The 17,256-nt window shown below is 43.5% G+C and overlaps 1 long non-coding RNA gene across 1 annotated transcript in view; it reads left to right on the forward strand.

Annotated features, from left to right (window-relative positions):
• Nucleotides 1-17,256, forward strand: part of LOC140703229 (uncharacterized) — a 54,246-nt gene that overhangs the window by 9,061 nt on the left and 27,929 nt on the right. The gene's annotated exons all lie outside the window — the stretch shown is intronic.

Genomic DNA, 17,256 nt, shown 5'->3' on the forward strand with positions numbered 1-17,256 from the left:
AATACCTCACAGTCCAGTGAAGATCCTCCATAGGGCGGCCATTTTCTGGTGCCTGTAATGCGAGAAATCCATCCTAAACACAGCAGGGAGCCATTTTGAAACCCGACAATCAGCTGTTTTCTGACCGTCATTAAGTGAAAAATCAGTTCCCGAAGCAGGGAACCGATCATCATCAAGCAGTTTTTTCTTATTTAAACATCGTTTTGCGATTACAAAAACGTTGTGAAGCGATTTTGTCGTGGAGTGGGGTAATCGTTAAGCGGGGCACCACTGTCTAAGGAAGGAAAACAAGGGTGCTGAATTTGCCCTATCAACAATTAGCCCAGCTCTTGAACAGCTGAATGAGAAGGCATACAGGTCACCCAATTTCTCTCAATGTCCTGTGATGTGTTTATTTTAAATATGATACAAATTCAGATGTAAATATGATACATTCAGATACAACAATGTTATTTCAACATTTGTATCTGAATGTATACAGTGGGGTCTTGACTTAAGAACGGCTTGAGTTAAGAACATTTTGACTTAAGAACCGCTCTCATAGGAAAATATTGACTTGACTTACATACTTAGATTTGAGTTAAGAACTGAAAAAAACCACGTGGGAGGCAGGGAAAGTGCAAAATTTGAACTTTCAGTTAACTGTTGGCCAGTGAAAAGGGTGCCTGTCTGCTTCCTCACTCCTCCCAGCGTTTAGAGAGTGGATTGGGAGACAGTCTTCGGACTGCCTGGTACTGGACTGCCTGGACTGTATTTTCCCTGCCTTCCCTGAACCTTTCTTGACCTAAGAAAAAAAGAAACAAAATATCCCCCTCTAGTGGTCGAAGGCAGAATAGCAGCTTCCCATTAGTTTCTATGGACGGAAAAGAGCAGATACGGATCAAATGGTTTTCAATGCATTCCTATGGGAAATGCAGATTTGACCTGAGAACTTTTTGACTTGAGAACCGCCTTCCAATACGGATTAAGTTCTCAAGTCAAGACCCCACTGTACATTAGAACATACAATAGTATGCAAATTTGTATCCTTTTCTTTAGTTAGGCACTGCCTGTCTAATACATGGGTGTTTAAAATAAATACTATTTTCCTTTGATGTGTACTCAGTTGGCCTCTTGGGGCTTATATATACCTTGACACTTGGGCCTTGCCAACATTTATTTCATATTATTTTTTATGAATTCTTTTATCAGTATAGTCTATGAAGCATATACATGAGCCCAATCAGAAGTTTGTCAGTTTCCAAAAGCCGTACATCCTGTGAGGAAGCTGGGAGATTGGCCAGAACCAAATCTTTGTATTGCATGCACCACTCATGTTCTCTCTCTCCCCCCCCCCCCACAACCCTTGGGGTTCATTTCATTCAAAACTTGCAAGAGCACTGATATTATTGCATCCGGCTGGTTTTTTCAGCCCAAGGAAGGGGGCAGGGGAACACTCACTGAAGCTCCAGATGTGCTAATGATTTCCTTCTAAATGTTGGGGGGGTGGGGACCTAAAAAGCCTCCTGTTGTTATGACAACAGCATCTCTGGCACTCATTTGTACAGTAGGCGGTGGCGGCGGCAGGCTCCTAGCTGGAAAAATTAACCAAGGTCTAATGGCTGTGTTTGTTAAATGCTACTGCTGAAAGTCTGTAGGCAAAGAGGCTGAAGACTCATGAGACACCTTTGTTTAATCAAGGGAAGCAATGGTGCTGGATGAAGGAATTAGGTAGATAGATAATTGTGAAAAAAATCTAGATCCATTTATTGTACAGTGTGTATTGGCACAAGAGAAAGAAAGGGAGAGGCATAACCTACATAATAAGGATATGTCAACTGAAATCCTATAAACCCAGAAATATTCACATTTGTATGCAGGAGATACTTCTGTACTCTGGTATTCATTTATTAAAGAGCTGTGGAACAAGGAAGGATAGGAGGTAATTAGAAAAACATGAAACTGAATGTCAACAAAGTGGCAGTCTGATTTATAAAAAGTAGCTGAAGAAGCTGATTTCGAAAATGTATGGGAAATATACCAGTAACAATCTCATGTAGAATAATTGTGTAATATCCTAGTTATGAGAATACAGTATATGATTAGGATTTAGTCCTATCTAATTCAAAGAGGTCTGCAAGGATATACTGGAAACGTACAGTAAATATGCAGAAACACCACCCCATAATTAACAACAGCTCCACACATTTATCATCTGTCATCACCATCATAAGAACCACAGTAGCATGCGGAGTTCATTAATACAGTGTTACCTGGGCACCCAGACAGAAATATAAGTTATTGGCTTCTCCCCACAACTGGTAAGTGTAACAACCATACTTTAGATCTGAAATGTGCATCTGCCCTACTGCTTTGTCCGGACTGCATCTTGTTGTAGGCATCCTTCGGTCTCGAGACACTATGGTAACATGCTCTGAATAGAGGTCTTGGAACAGCGTCTAGTGTGGCTGAGAAGGTCAATTTGTGAGTGAAATCCCACACTGAAGACAAGTACAATCTATCCCCTGTCCAGCTCCCTGATTTTGCTGGTTTCAGCAAAATCTCTTTGCCTCGGCCTTCTGAACAAGTGTCTCTTCAAATTGGGAGAGGCCATGCTGCACTGCCCGCCTCCAGGCTGAACGCTCAGATGTCAAGGTTTCCCATCTGTTGAAGTCCATTCCTAAGACCTTCAGATCCCGCTTGCAGATATCCTTGTATTGCAGCTGCGGTCTCCGTCTGGGGTGCTTTCCCTGCACTAATTCTCCATACAGGAGATCTTTGGGAATCCAACCGTCAGCCATTCTCACGAGCCGCCCAAGCCATCATAGACGTTGCTGTTTCAGTAATGTATACATGCTAAAAATTCCATCTCCTTCTAGGACTACTCTATTTGTCCTGCCAGGTGATACAAAAAATGTGTCAAAAACAACACATATGGAACGTTTTCAGCTTCCTCTCCTGCTGTGCACAAAGGGTTCAGGACTCACTGCAGTACAGGAGTGTACAGTGGTGCCTCGCTTAACTATTGCCCTGTATTATGACGAATCCGCTTTATGGCGATCTTTTTTCTATCGCAATTGCGATCGCAAAAAGATGGTCTAAATGGGGGAATTTCGCTTTGCGATGATCGGTTCCCTGCTTCGGGAACCAATTCTTTGCAAAACGATGTTTTTTAACAGCTGATCAGCGGTTTCAAAATGGCCACAGGGTAATTAAAATGGCTCCCTGCTGTGTTTAGGGATGGATTCCTCGCTATACAGGCAGCGAAAATGGCCGCCGTATGGAGGATCTCCACTGGACAGTGAGTTTTTACCCCATTGGAATGCATTGAACGGGTTTCAATGCATTTCAATCGGGTTTTTATTTTCGCTTTACGATGTTTTCACTTAATGGCGATTTTCCTGGAACGGATTATCATCGTTAAGCGAGGCACCACTCTACTCAGGACACAGGCTGTATAGACCTGGACCTTGGGATATGCCATCAGCTTCTTATTAAGCCATACTCTCTTTGTGAGTCTGGAGAACATGGTAGCTGCTTTGCTAGTGCATTTATCCAGCTCAACATCTAGGGAGAGAGTGTCAGAAATCGTTGAGCCAAGGTAGACAAAGTCATGAACAACCTCCAATTCTTGTGTCAAGATGGTAATAGAGGGAGGTGACAGGCTGATTGTTAATCCAAAATCTTTGCTTCCTGTGACCTGTAACCTATTGTCTGAAGACGGAGCAGAAGGGCAATGAGGTAAGCACCCCATCATTCCTGCATCCTCCCTATAGTGTCCCCATCCTTGAACTGGTTGTGAGGCTAGCCATACTACTGTCTATGCAAAGTGAAGCCTTCCAGAACTAGATTAAGATGTACATGATTGCCCTTCCTCTCTGAATTTAGGGAATAGGATGCTGGCAGGTGTGCATATACAGAGACTCACACAACAGCAACAAAATGTGAAAGGTAAAGCTATGTGAGTAAAAGCATAATCAGGGCATCTACCTTTCTGGTATAGAATGATAATTTCTCGGCATCAACTAGCTTAGATATCTTTACTCATGCACCAGTGGGCTCATTCTACTGGTGAGGTCCTTGACAGAGGGCTGTCTGTTCTTCTCTGTGCTTCCCCCTCCCTCACCCCACTCCTTTTCCCTGAAGCAGCTCTGCTTCTTGGCTTCTTGGGAAACTGAGAAGGGTTGTTGACAAGAAGAAGCCCTATTAGCAGAGACACCCTCCTGGAGGTGTTTGGGGAAAGACATTAGGCTGCTGTCGAAACCAGGCACAGACCCTGCCAGCCATGGCTTATTCTTCCTGACATCTACTTTCTGAGGTATTGCCATGCATATTAGATACCATCAAAAGCCATTTTAGCACCAAGTTGGGCTGGTTTCTTGGGACATGTGTTGCTGGAGGGCATCACTGGGGTCTGTCCAGTGAAAATGACACTTGCTGCTACAGAAGAAGGGGGCTGAGCACAGCAAACAAATGGCTCTCCTTTTCCTTGTGGATGCTTTCCCACTGAGATGTAACAGTTTATCAGCCTTGATATGTTGATCTGCAATTCCCATCAACCCTAGCTAACCTGCCCCATGGCATGTGGTGACGAGGGTTGTACTCCAAAATATCAATAGCCAGGTTGGGGAATGCTCGCTTCTAAGCCTTTTGGTTAAGATAAGTGCTATTTCACAGCTGGGCCATGGGGTGTGTGTGACAAAACTGGTAATGGAACGGTGCCTAGGTTTTATGCTGTGCAGTCATTCTGCTCCCCCACTTCCTTGTTACAATCACCATTCTCTTCATGATTCCGGTACCATCTGAGAAGGAAACATGAGCTCAGCTGTGAGAATTTTTTACAAGCAGCTGCAATATTATTATCTGCAAGGGTGCCAGATTTAATGATAGTGGTGGTGATCAGGACAGCAACTTGTGTTTATGTCCCATCTTTCCTCCAGAGGTTCACAATGGTATACAAGCCTCAACACTATACATAACACTATACAACAACCCCCTGAGGTAGGTCAGGCTGAGAGAGAACAAGTTTCACAGACAAGTGGGGATTTGAACCTAAATCTCCTAGGCCCTGGTCCAACACTCCAACAATGATCCTGAATTTTTCTTGGTTTGACAAGTGAATGAGATAGCCAGGTTGGTAAATTCCCATTTAAATCAGCATAAATAGATGTTCTCTAGCTCTCTTGGCCTCTGCCACCCTGTTGCGTGTAGACATGAGTATGTAGACCAGCACTCCTGAGGCACAGTTTCAAAAGTAGCTTTGAAAACCCAAACATTTGTTAATTTCAGAGGGATGTGAGAACTGTACTGTATAGGGAAAATGACAGGCATCATATTCTATGTAACTGTGGTGGTCCAGGAATCCTTACAAGTTAGCTGCTTGCATATTAGTGAAAGGTATTTTGCAACTACTTTGGTGTCTAGCAAGAACGTGCCCAAGGAGCCAAATGGTTTTTTTGTTGCTCCTAGGATTGCTTCCCATCCCCTGGGATCTCGGAGCCAATATCTGAAACCACAGGCTAAGTGTTTGTGATTTGATGAGGGGGGGGGCAGGGCCTCACCTAAAATATATGGAATAATATGTGTATACATGACAAACAATGTGGATTTCTTGCAGTAGCTTCTAAACAAATGTGTGCACAACATACACCCTAGAAGTACACTTTTGCAATAAAACGGGGTGCTGCAGGTTAGCCACAAAGAGGTACAAATCTACTTGTGAGACATGCAGAAATGGCAGTGCATTTTCTTCATTTCAATCCAGGGTGCTGAGATATATTGTAGTAGTAGTCGTCGTCGTCGATATCGTCGGCGTCATAATCATAATCATCATAATAATAGTATTTCTTTTTGAACCAGGCAACTTCCAGAAGCCTTAGGCCTGTACATGCTCACCCATGGCCTTGGAGGACAGCAGCTACTTTTGTATCCCACCCTTCCCCATAATATTTTTCTCTTTGAAATGACTTTTTAAATATCGAACAAGCTCTGTTACAACCTTGGCTGACCAATTTTTAAATGTGCAAAAATATTTTGGAGTGTATCGGGTGCTGGGAATGGGGAAAAACAGAGTTATAGTGTCTCCTGTGTCCCCTAGAGAGCGCAGGAGGATTTCTGAGCTATTCCCCCCTCAAAAAATAAAAAAAAGGCAATGTTGGGGGACGAGGGAATGCCCGGGAGTGATGAACAGGCACACTTGGGTTCTTGTGGGCCACCTATAATTTATAGGCTGCACGTCACTCACGCCTGGTTCAAATTACTAACCTTATGTATTAAAATACATAAATGTTGTACAAGTTTATGTCTTTGTCTTCCTTTTTGTTGAAACAGTTATTCTTTTGTCACAATCTGTTAAGAGCACAATAGCTGTGGGTGAATGGGGGAGGAGGAAAGCTGTGCAGGAGTGCTGGAGTCAAGCATGCCTGCACACCTTAGAGCAAGACTTGTTTCTGATATATTGATATAGCAATAAATATTATTATATATAGTAGGGATGTGGTGGCGCTGTAGGTTAAACTGCAGAAGCCTCTGTGCTGCAAGGTCAGAAGACCAGCAGTCGTAAGATCGAATCAATGCGACAGAGTGAGCTCCCGTCGCTTGTCCCAGCTCCTGCCAACCTACCAGTTCAAAAGCATGTAAATGCAAGTAGATAAACAGGTACCACCTTGGTGGGAAGGTAACAGCGTTCCATGTCTAGTCATGCTGGCCACGTGACCACAGAAACTGTCTATGGACAAATGCTGGCTCTATGGCTTGGAGACGGAGATGAGCACCGCACTCTAGAGTCAGACACAACTGGACTAAATGTCAACGGGAACCTTTACCTTATTTTTATGTCTATGTCTATGTCTATGTCTATGTCTATGTGTATGTATGTATGTATGTGTGTGTGTGTGTGTGTGTGTGTGTGTGTGTGTGTGTGTGTGTGTGTGTGTGTGTGTGTGTATGTATATGTATATATATACAGTATGTGTATATATATATATATGTGTGTGTGTATATGGCATAGCTGACCATAACGACCCAAATAGGAGGAAATTAATGAGTACTGCTAAGCTCTTGGGATGTTAGTCCTGGGATACAAACCACGTGACCACGATTCAGTACAACAGAGGTATGGAAAGCATTGGAAGAACTAGAAAACATTTCCCTTGTGTGACCAGGGCCTGGGGGAAAAGAGAATGGAATGGGGAAAAAAATCAGCTCTAACTCTGCTTAGCAGGTTCAGAATGATACAGAGCTTGCTGACGCTGCCCCAAGTCACATCCCTGACATTCCAGGCTAATGGGTTCCATCTGCAAGATACATGTGCACCATCCCTGCACTGGCATTTTGTTCAAGGAACAGTACTTCCCTTTACATCCCTTTTGAGGCTCACTAATCATTTCTTGGTCCTTGGTTTGTGGGTTTATTTTGATTATATTAAGCTGTTTTTTGAATGGTTTAAAGCAGTCTTTATTGGCTGTATTCCACTTAGAGATACACATGATAGAAATGCATCAATTGCTGTCCTTTCTCTCCCTTCTCAAAGCAGAATTTGGGAACGTTTACTTTTTTGATTTATAACTCCCATAATCCCCTGATCAGCATGACCGATAGCCATATACTTTGGAATCATCATGTTGATTATTGATTGTATCTCAAAGCTCCGGTCACAAATCAAAGCAAAATTTTGCTGCCGGGACTGTTCATAACTCTAATTGGTCGCAAGTCAAGACGTTAGTAAGTTGAAGCACCACTGTACTTGGAGCTCTAATGAGGAACAACATTGAATAAAAATCTGATCCTTTGAGGGGTCCAGACTTGTAATGGAGTCTCGCCTCCTGACAACAAATGAGAATTGTACTGTAATGCACTCTGTGTGGGGCTGCCTTTGAAGACGGTTCGGAAACTTCAGCTTCTGCAAAACTCTGCAGCCAGACTGCTGACTGGTACCAGCTACAGGGAGCATATAACGCACCTGTTTCAAGAGCTGCACTGGCTACCAGTCCGTTTCCGGGCCCAATTCAAAGTGCTGGTCATTACCTATAAAGCCCTATACAGCTGGGGTCCAGGCTATCTGAAGGTCCATATCTCTATATATGTGCCTTCTTGGCAATTAAGATCAGCAGAGGAGACTTCCTCTCAGTCCCATTGCCAGCACAAGCACAGCTGATGGGGACACGGGACAGGGCCTTCTCGGTGGCAGCTCCCAGGCTATAGAATGCTCTCCCTTGGGAAATCAGGATGGCCCATGCCATCCAGCCTTCGAGAATATATGGCCCATTCCCTTTTATCTTTCTGAAAAAAGCTAAAGACTCATCTCTTCAGGCAGGCTTTTACTAATTACAACTGAATCCCTGAACCCCATTTTATCAGATAATTTTAATCTTTTCCATGTTTTAAACTTTTAATTTTATTTTAAATCATATATTGTTTTATTTGTCTTTTAATATTGAACTTATTGTATTTTAATTGCCTGAATGTTAATACTGTGAGCCGCCTTGTCTCCCTTTGTTGGGTGAAATGTGATATACAAATAAAACTAATAATAATAACAACAACAACAACAACAGGGATTTGAACTCCCATCCCTGCTTCCATTGCTTCCAACAGTAGTCTAACTGCTATACTACACTATACTGTATGACTAACCTGGATCCCATTATGATGATCCTGATGGTGTACCTGGATCATTCTTTGCAGTGGTTGGGACGGTGCCCTGCCTTCTTGAGAACCTGTCAGTATTTTCAGCTGTTATGGCTCTGCTCTCTTTTTATGGAAAACTAAAGCAGAATGAAGAACAGCGTGTGTTCCATTTAGACACTTGAACCATCTCTGGAGTTCCTCACTGCTTCTTTTTTCATGTCTGTTCGCCATAATATTTAATGGAGAGCAGCTTCTTTCAAAACAACAGTGCATCACAGAACCAGAACAAACGTCCCTTATCTCAGGAGAACCCTGCAGCTCCAAGGAGCTCAGTGGAATGGAACAGACACAACATGATCTCTCTCTACGTGAACATTTTGGTCTGGCAAGCATAACTAGGCAAGCTCTGGACCAAGAAGTTGAAAGTAGGCAGAAGGATGGAGCCTCTGTTTCAGCTTGTGTCACATTTTTGGAAGAAGAAGAAAAAGAGTCTGAGAATTTAAATTAAATCAAGATTGTGGGCATACAGACAAAACATTCACCTGAACAAAGCTTGGAACAAGTTATTTGTGGGGTCCACAGTTCCCAGAATTCCCCAGCCATGCAGTTGGCAGGGGGGGAGTAACCTTTCTGAGCTGTGCTTGCAATCTGAGACGTCTGGTAAACTGTCTCAGCACCATCAGAATTCCAAGATTTCTGGAAACTGCCATCGTGGGGGTGAATGCTTTAGCCAGTTGATGCAAAAAGAACAAAGACTCTTGTGGACACCTTAAAACTAACACATTTAGCTTGCCTCTGAAGAAGTGGGTTGAATTTTTTGAAAGCTTTTGCCAAATAAAACAGATTAGTCTTTACAATTCCACAAATTGATAAGATTAAGCAAATTTAAAGTGTTCCAAGTATCAGATTTGAAACAGGTGCAAAGAATCTCAGGAATACAGTGTTTCGATACAAGTCCCTCATCTTTACACATGCATGTGCATGTGCACACAGACAAAAACAACACCCCTTACATTTTCTCCGTCTCATTCTCTCTCTGTGCTAAGAAATAAATTGTCTGCCTCTGTCAAGTCTGATCTCGTCAGCATTTTAATAAGAGGCAGTAGAGAGCTGGGATGGGATTGAAATGGATCTCCAAGCCATGATGAGGCGCTGATATTCCTCACTGCACACTGCACAGGTTGCCATGTCATAAATCATCGTTTGTCAAATCCAATAAGCATCTTTGAAGCTGGGAGAAAAATGACACTGTCTCCTGAGGGCCCAAGAGTCTGGAATTTTGCATGGATAACAGGCTTCTAAAGAGATAGAGGAGATGGGAAGTAATTCTGTACATGGGGAAAATCTGGGAGAATAGAAATGCTTCATTCATTATTCACTCCTCCACCTTTCAAATCTACTGTGTTTTTTCAAATGTATACACAGCTGTAAGTAGTGGAAAGGAAAATGCTTCCGTGTGCTTATAACAAAGGCGGTAACAAATACAGTTGTGCCCCACTTAATGATTACCCCGCATTACAACGAATCCGCTTCATGACGATGTTTTTGCGATCGCAAACTATGTTTTAAATGGGTTTTTTCCACTTTGCGAAGATCAGTTCCCTGCTTTGGGAACCGATTCTTCGCATTACAACAATCAAAACAGCTGACTGTCGGGTTTTCAAAATGCCGCCGGGTGCTCAAAATGGCTCCCCGCTGTGCTTAGGGACGGATTCCTCGCTATACAGGCACCGAAAATGGCCGCTGTATGGAGGATCTTCGCTGGACGGTGAGTTTTTAGCCCATTGGAATGCATTAACTGGGTTTTAATGCGTTTCAATGGGTTTTTTATTTTTGCTTTACGACGTTTTCACTCTACAGCGATTTCACTGGAACGAATTAGCGTCGTTAAGTGAGGCACCACTGTATAGTGCTTGGATGGATGGCCTTACCAAGGACATCTCTCTGTTTTAAGTTCTTCTGCCTGAAGTCTATCCAGTCCAAGAGGAAGACCATTAAGAGGAGAGGGACAGAGAAAGCAAGGACTGTGAAGCTGCCTATGAACACTTAGCAACTGGAGAGTAGATTGAGCAAGCACACAAGTCTGCTGGTCATGGTCTTCTCCATTGTCATGAGGCAAACAGTGTTTCCATTAAAATTCTCATACCTGTTTCACTGAGCCAATGTGGTGTAGTGGACACAGTGTCAGATTAGGACTCAGGAGACCCAGGTTCAAATCTTCACTTGGCCATAGAAACTCACTGGTGCATGGCAATGGTGAAACCACCCTTAACAATCTCATATAACTTGGAAGCCCTGCAAGGGTTGCCATAACTCAAATTGACTTGATGGCACACCATGCACACATAGAATTAGCAATTTACATCTCTATGTATGAATTAGAATTTATATGCAAATTTGTGTTCTTGTTCCTCGTCTGCTTCGATGGTGCATGCATGGTCACCTGCAGCATAGTGTAAGGACCAGAAAAGATCAGGGCCATTAATAGTGAATAACTCCTATCTATAGGAAGAAGGATAATCACTGTTAAGAGATATATGACCTGTCCACACGAGGAAATTTGCTGTGGACCAATCTGTGCTTAAAGCTTTCTTATCTTAAGTGCAATCTGTTTTAACTCACTTGAGAGAATCTTTCATTCACACTGGAGATTATGCTATAGGTCCACACTGAACAAGTTTGTCTGATTTACTCATGAGTAAGCTTACTCACTCAAGCTGGATTTCAGTACAAGCTGGATTTCAAAGAAGCAGAGGAACTAGAGATCAAATTGCTAACATGCTCTGGATTATGGAGAAAGCCAGAGAGCTCCAGAAAAACATCTACTTCTGCTTCATTGACTACACAAAAGCCTTTGATTGTGTGGACTACAGCAAGCTATGGCAAGTCCTTAAAGAAATGGGAGTGCCTGACTACCTTATTTATCTATCTCCTGAGAAATCTATATGTGTGACAGGAAGCAACAGAACTGGATATGGAACAACTGATTGGTTCAAAATTGGGAAAGGAGTACGACAAGGCTGTATATTATCCCCCTGCTTATTCAACTTATATGCAGAATACATAATGCGAAAGGCCGGACTGCAGGAATCCCAAGCCGGAATCAAGATTGCCGGAAGAAATATCAACAACCTCCGATATGCAGATGATACCACTCTGATGGCAGAAAATGAGGAGGAATTAAGGAACCTTGTAATGAGGGTGAAAGAGGAGAGTGAAAAAAATGGTTTGAAGCTCAACATAAAAAAAAAACCCTAGGATCATGGCCACTGGTCCCATCATCTCCTGGCAAATAGAAGGGGAAGATATAGAGGCAGTGACAGATTTGACTTTCTGGGGCTCCATGATCACTGCAGATGGTGACAGCAGCCATGAAATTAAAAGATGCCTGCTTCTTGGGAGGAAAGCAATGACAAACTTAGACAGCATTTTAAAAAACAGAGACATCACCTCGTCGACAAAGGTTCGCATAGTGAAAGCTATGGTTTTTCCTGTAGCGATGTATGGAAGTGAGAGCTGGACCATAAAGAAGGCTGACCACTGAAGAATTGATGCATTTGAATTGTGGTGCTGGAGGAGAATCTTGAGAGTCCCCTGAACTGCAAGGAGAACAAACCTATCCATTCTAAAGGACATAAACCCTGAGTGCTCACTGGAAGGACAGATGCTGAAACTGAGGCTCTAATACTTTGGCGATCTCATGAGAAGACTCCCTGGAAAAGACCCTGATGTAGGGAAAATGTGAAGGCAAAAGGAGAAGGGGACCACAGAGAACAAGATGGTTGGACAGTGCAATCAAAGGTACCAACAGGAATTTGACCCAACTCCAGGAGGCAGTGGAAGACAGAGGGCCTGGCGTGCTCTTGTCCCCGGGGTCACGAACAGTCAGACATGACTTAATGACTAAAGAACAACAACAAAGCTTACTCAGTTTACTCATGAGTAAGGATGCAGAAGCAACAGCAGCTGAGGACAGCTGCAATGTCAGGGGAAGATGTTGGAATGAAGGTTGGGGGTTCCCCACCTTTCTCCTCAGCCAGTTCTGCTAGGGCTGCGCTGCCTGGTGGGAATGTAATCCATGGATTCAACATAGCCCCTTCCCTGCCTTTTCTCATGGTCATTATTCACGGGACTGAGGTGATTTGGCTTGCCTTGCCTTGCCTTTTTGTTCATCTGTTAAACAGAGTAAGTGGCATATTGAAATGGCAATGCAGCAACCTAGCATGTTATTAGAATTTCACTGCGTTGATTAGAAAAATATTAAGCAAAAGAAACGGGCAAAAATAAAGGAGGGGGTTTCTCCCCCTTTCCTTTTAATGGCAGAACCCACCTAATCACAAGATAGTCTCCTCAGTTAATTCCACCTACAGCTCTATTTGGGCACAGGCTGCATAGGCTATACAAAAAACTAATTTAGGATTATGCTGAATTGTCCCAAAAGGAATAAATGCCCTGCCACTGTGCCAGAAAGATGCACGGCAGCTTGTAAAGGGGCATGAGTCCTGGCAGTAGTGGAACAAAGCCTGGGACGAAAAATATCCCTCAACCATTACCTGTCCCACCACTGTGATATCACATGGGGCCACCCCATATTATCAGTTTTTGGCCCTCAAATCTCAGGGAATGAAACGCAACTGACCTGACAGCCACACCTCCCTGTTGTATCATGGCTCACCGCAGTCTGTAGGGTTGCCTGAACTGTGTAACATTTGGGGGGAGGGTTTCGGAGAGTTAGCTTTGGGGAAGAAGGCAATATTGATTTAAGCAGTTTCCTTCACATGCTGTCCAGTTCAAAGATTTTTGTGGCATCTGTATATCATATATATGGCTCACATGGGTGGATATACTGTGAAAGCTAAGTGCCTGCTCAAAAATTGAAAATATAAACAAAAATCCCATTATTAGTCCCCACTAGAGTAGATCCATTGTATCAGTGAGATTTACATAAGTGTTGACTTCTTATGTAGCACTTGATTCAATGAGTCCCCTGTAAGTAGGACCAACAATTGTGTTTAGGCTGCAAGCAAGATATAATACTCCTTTCTAGAATGTTCTATAATACTGTGTAGTTCTTAAAGAAGGAGCTTTCTGCTAAAAAGGACATAAAACTATCAGAGGATTTACGGCGCCATTGTCCTCTTTTATTTGTCCTCTGTGTTTTGAACAGAGCTAGCATGGGAGAAATGGCATTTTGTTGGCCTTCTAAATGGCTTTATGTATTTATCACCTCAATCCTCCATAAACACAGAATAAGGTTTTAAAGCCACTCAGTTGAATGAAGTAACATCTCCATTTTAGCTTCTCTGTCTGTGAGCAAAAGGCAGGCGGGGGGGAGGCATGCCCCTATGCAGTCTGTTAACATGGATTTCCCCCTTCCTCTGTATATGTAAGCACGCACCCATAGGATTCTGTCTATAGGGATTACATATGAATGAACTGGGTTGTGTCATTAAACATGCTGGGCAAAACAGGTGGTGCTAGAGGCTAACATTTTTTGTTTATTTGTGTAGGTGAATTTTCTCTTCCTCTAAAAATGTTCTTTGCATTTTTCCGCATTTTGTGATGTTCGGAAGGCCACAGAAAGAGATTTAGTGAATACTGTATCTATAGGCGTCTACGTCACTAACTGCTTTTATAGCCTAATAATATTCATGGGCGCTTCAGTGGTTAGAAGATGAAGCAATGCAGGCCTTTATTTCTCCAGAGTGCTGGGGGATTTTTTTCCCCCTCCTTGATGCAGTATTAATGAATTCTGGTGAAGTAATTATCAAAAATCTCCAGGGACCTGGCTGTGAAAACAAGGTTTCATGTGCTGATTTTGTAAGAATCTTCTGCTCTTTGCAGGCTCTTATAGGAAAGGAGCTGGTTATGATAGAAAACAGAAAAGATCTTCCTTCCCTCCTTTTTCCTTAAGAGACACAGTGCTAGAAAAAGCAGCTCAAGGGTGGTTGAAAATCACTAAAGGCCCAAATCCAGAATGTCAGGAGGAAGAGATCCATCTTATTATCTACCTTAGCTGCTTTCAGAAAAGAGAGAGAGGGGATGGAAATCTTTCTTCATCCCCAGCCCTGTCATCTTACCCACAGTCAGCTCTAGTCCCTGGAGCGAGTATTGGAATGAGGATTAAGAGTTTGTTTCACATTTTAATGCATGTCCCCATGCACGCACAGCCCCGCCCACCCGCGCATGCACGTATGGGTGCCCCGCCGATACGCACATGTGAGCGAGTGTGTGCCCCACCCACCCACATATGTGTGAGCATGCTCCCCGTCCACCCGCGAGCGCACCCCACCCATGCATGTATGAGTATGTGCTCTGCCCACCCACAAGCACACCCTGCCCACCCATGAGCACAGGATGTGCCCCTCCCGCACGGACCCCCCCCAACCAGTCTGCAATTTGGAAAAGGTTGGGGACCACTGTTGTATATGATGCAGGCTACCTGAAGCAGTTGTTTCAGTGCAGCAAACAGTAGGGCCAGCTCTGGTGATGGATTATACCCCTGGGTCTGCAAATACAGTGCACACCCCCAACACAAGGTTCTTCTTCTTCTTTATGCATAGATGGTTAACATGTTATTCTTTGGTACAAGGAGCTCCAGATATATTTCTGCTGTCTTTCTCCTGAAAATTTAGAAGTGTGTTGTGGAAAGTGCATGCCTCATGCCCAGGACAGGAGACATCTTGTGCCCCAACACTGGTTTTCAAGTGTAGTGTGTTTTTTCCCCAGTGATCAACTAACTAGGCAGCTTTTGAATTGTCTCCTGTGATTCTTCCTCACCTGAGTGTCTTCCCCACTTTTCTAAATTCTGATTTTCCTCCTACAGAACAGAATGCAAATGCACTCTGTGTAATGTGGTCACCATTGCTTGGACAGACTCGCTGATCCTGTCGTCCAGATGCTGATGAAATACGCTGTTCTTGTCCCTTTCCTGGACAGCAAGGGCTAATGGGAATTGGCATCCCTGAGAACAAAGAGAAACCACTATGCCTGGTTATGAAACTTTATCTTGTGTGTGTGTTTAGTCGTTTAGTCGTGTCCGACTCTTCGTGACCCCATGGACCAGAGCACGCCAGGCCCTCCTGTCTTCTACTGCCTCCCGGAGTTGTGTCAGGTTCATGTTGGTTGCTTCGCAGACACTGTCCAGCCATCTCATCCTCGGTCGTCCCCTTCTCCTCTTGCCATCACACCTTCCCAACATCAAGGTTTTTTCCAATGACTCTTTTCTTCTCATGAGATGGCCAAAGTACTGGAGCCTCAGCTTCAGGATCTGTCCTTCCAGTGAGCACTCAGGGTTGATTTCCTTTAGAACTGATTTGTTTGTTCTCCTTGCAGTCCAGGGGATTCTCAAGAGCCTCCTCCAGCACCACAATTCAAAGGCATCAATTCTTCGGCGGTCTGCTTTCTTTATGGTCCAGCTCTCACTTCCATACATCACGACAGGAAAAACCATAGCTTTGACTATTCGGACTTTTGTTGGCAAGGTGATGTCTCTGCTTTTCAAGATGCTGTCAAGATTTGTCATCGCTTTCCTCCCAAGAAGAAGGCGTCTTTTAATTTCAGGGCTGCTGTCTCCATCTGCAGTGATCATGGAGCCCAGGAAGATAAAATTTGACACTGCCTCCATATCTTCCCCTTCTATTTCCCAGGAGGTGATGGGACCAGTGGCCATGATCTTAGTTTTTTTGATGTTGAGTTTCAGACCGTTTTTTGCACTTTCCTCTTTCACTCTCATTACAAGGTTCTTTAATTCCTCCTCACTTTCTGCCATCAGAGTGGTATCATCTGCATATCGGAGGTTGTTGATATTTCTTCCGGCAATCTTAATTCCGGCTTCGGTTTCTTCCAGTCCAGCCTTCCGCATGATGTATTCTGCATATAAGTTAAATAAGTTGGGGGACAATATACAGCCTTGCCGTACTCCTTTCCCAATTTTGAACCACTCAGTTGTTCCATGACCAGTTCTAACTGTTGCTTCCTGTCCCACATATAGGTTTCTCAGGAGATGGATAAGGTGGTCAGGCACTCCCATTTCTTTAAGAACTTGCCATAGTTTGCTGTGGTCCACACAGTCAAAGGCTTTCGCATAGTCAATGAAGCAGAAGTAGATATTTTTCTGGAACTCTCTGGCTTTCTCCATAATCCAGCGCAAGTTAGCAATTTGGTCTCGAGTTCCTCGAGTTTATCTTATTTAGCACCAAACTTCCTGTCCTTTTTTCATAGAATCATGAAGTTGGGAGGGGCCTATCAGGCCATCAAATCCAACTCCCTGCGCAGTTCAGGAATACAAATCAAAGGATATCTGCCAGATGGTTTTCTACATTGCTCTTGAATGCCTCCAGTGTTGGAGCACTCACCACTTCCCAAAGTGTTTGGTTACATTGCCGTAATGCTCTTACACTTAGGAAGTTTTTCCTTATATTCAACCAAAATCTGGCTTCCTGTCATTTGAGCCCATTGTTGTTTTCCCTGCAGTCTGGGATGATCATGAACAGATCCTGCCCCTCTGCATGACAGCCTTTCAGGTATATGAAAAGTGCTATTGCATTTCCCCTCAGTCTTATTTTCTCAAAGCTAAACATGCCCAGTTCCTTCACAGTCTTTCCTCATAGGGATTGGTTTCCAGCCCCCAATCCTCCTTGTTGCCTT

This window comes from Pogona vitticeps, chromosome 1 (assembly GCF_051106095.1).
Source record: "Pogona vitticeps strain Pit_001003342236 chromosome 1, PviZW2.1, whole genome shotgun sequence".
Taxonomy (NCBI): domain Eukaryota; kingdom Metazoa; phylum Chordata; class Lepidosauria; order Squamata; family Agamidae; genus Pogona; species Pogona vitticeps.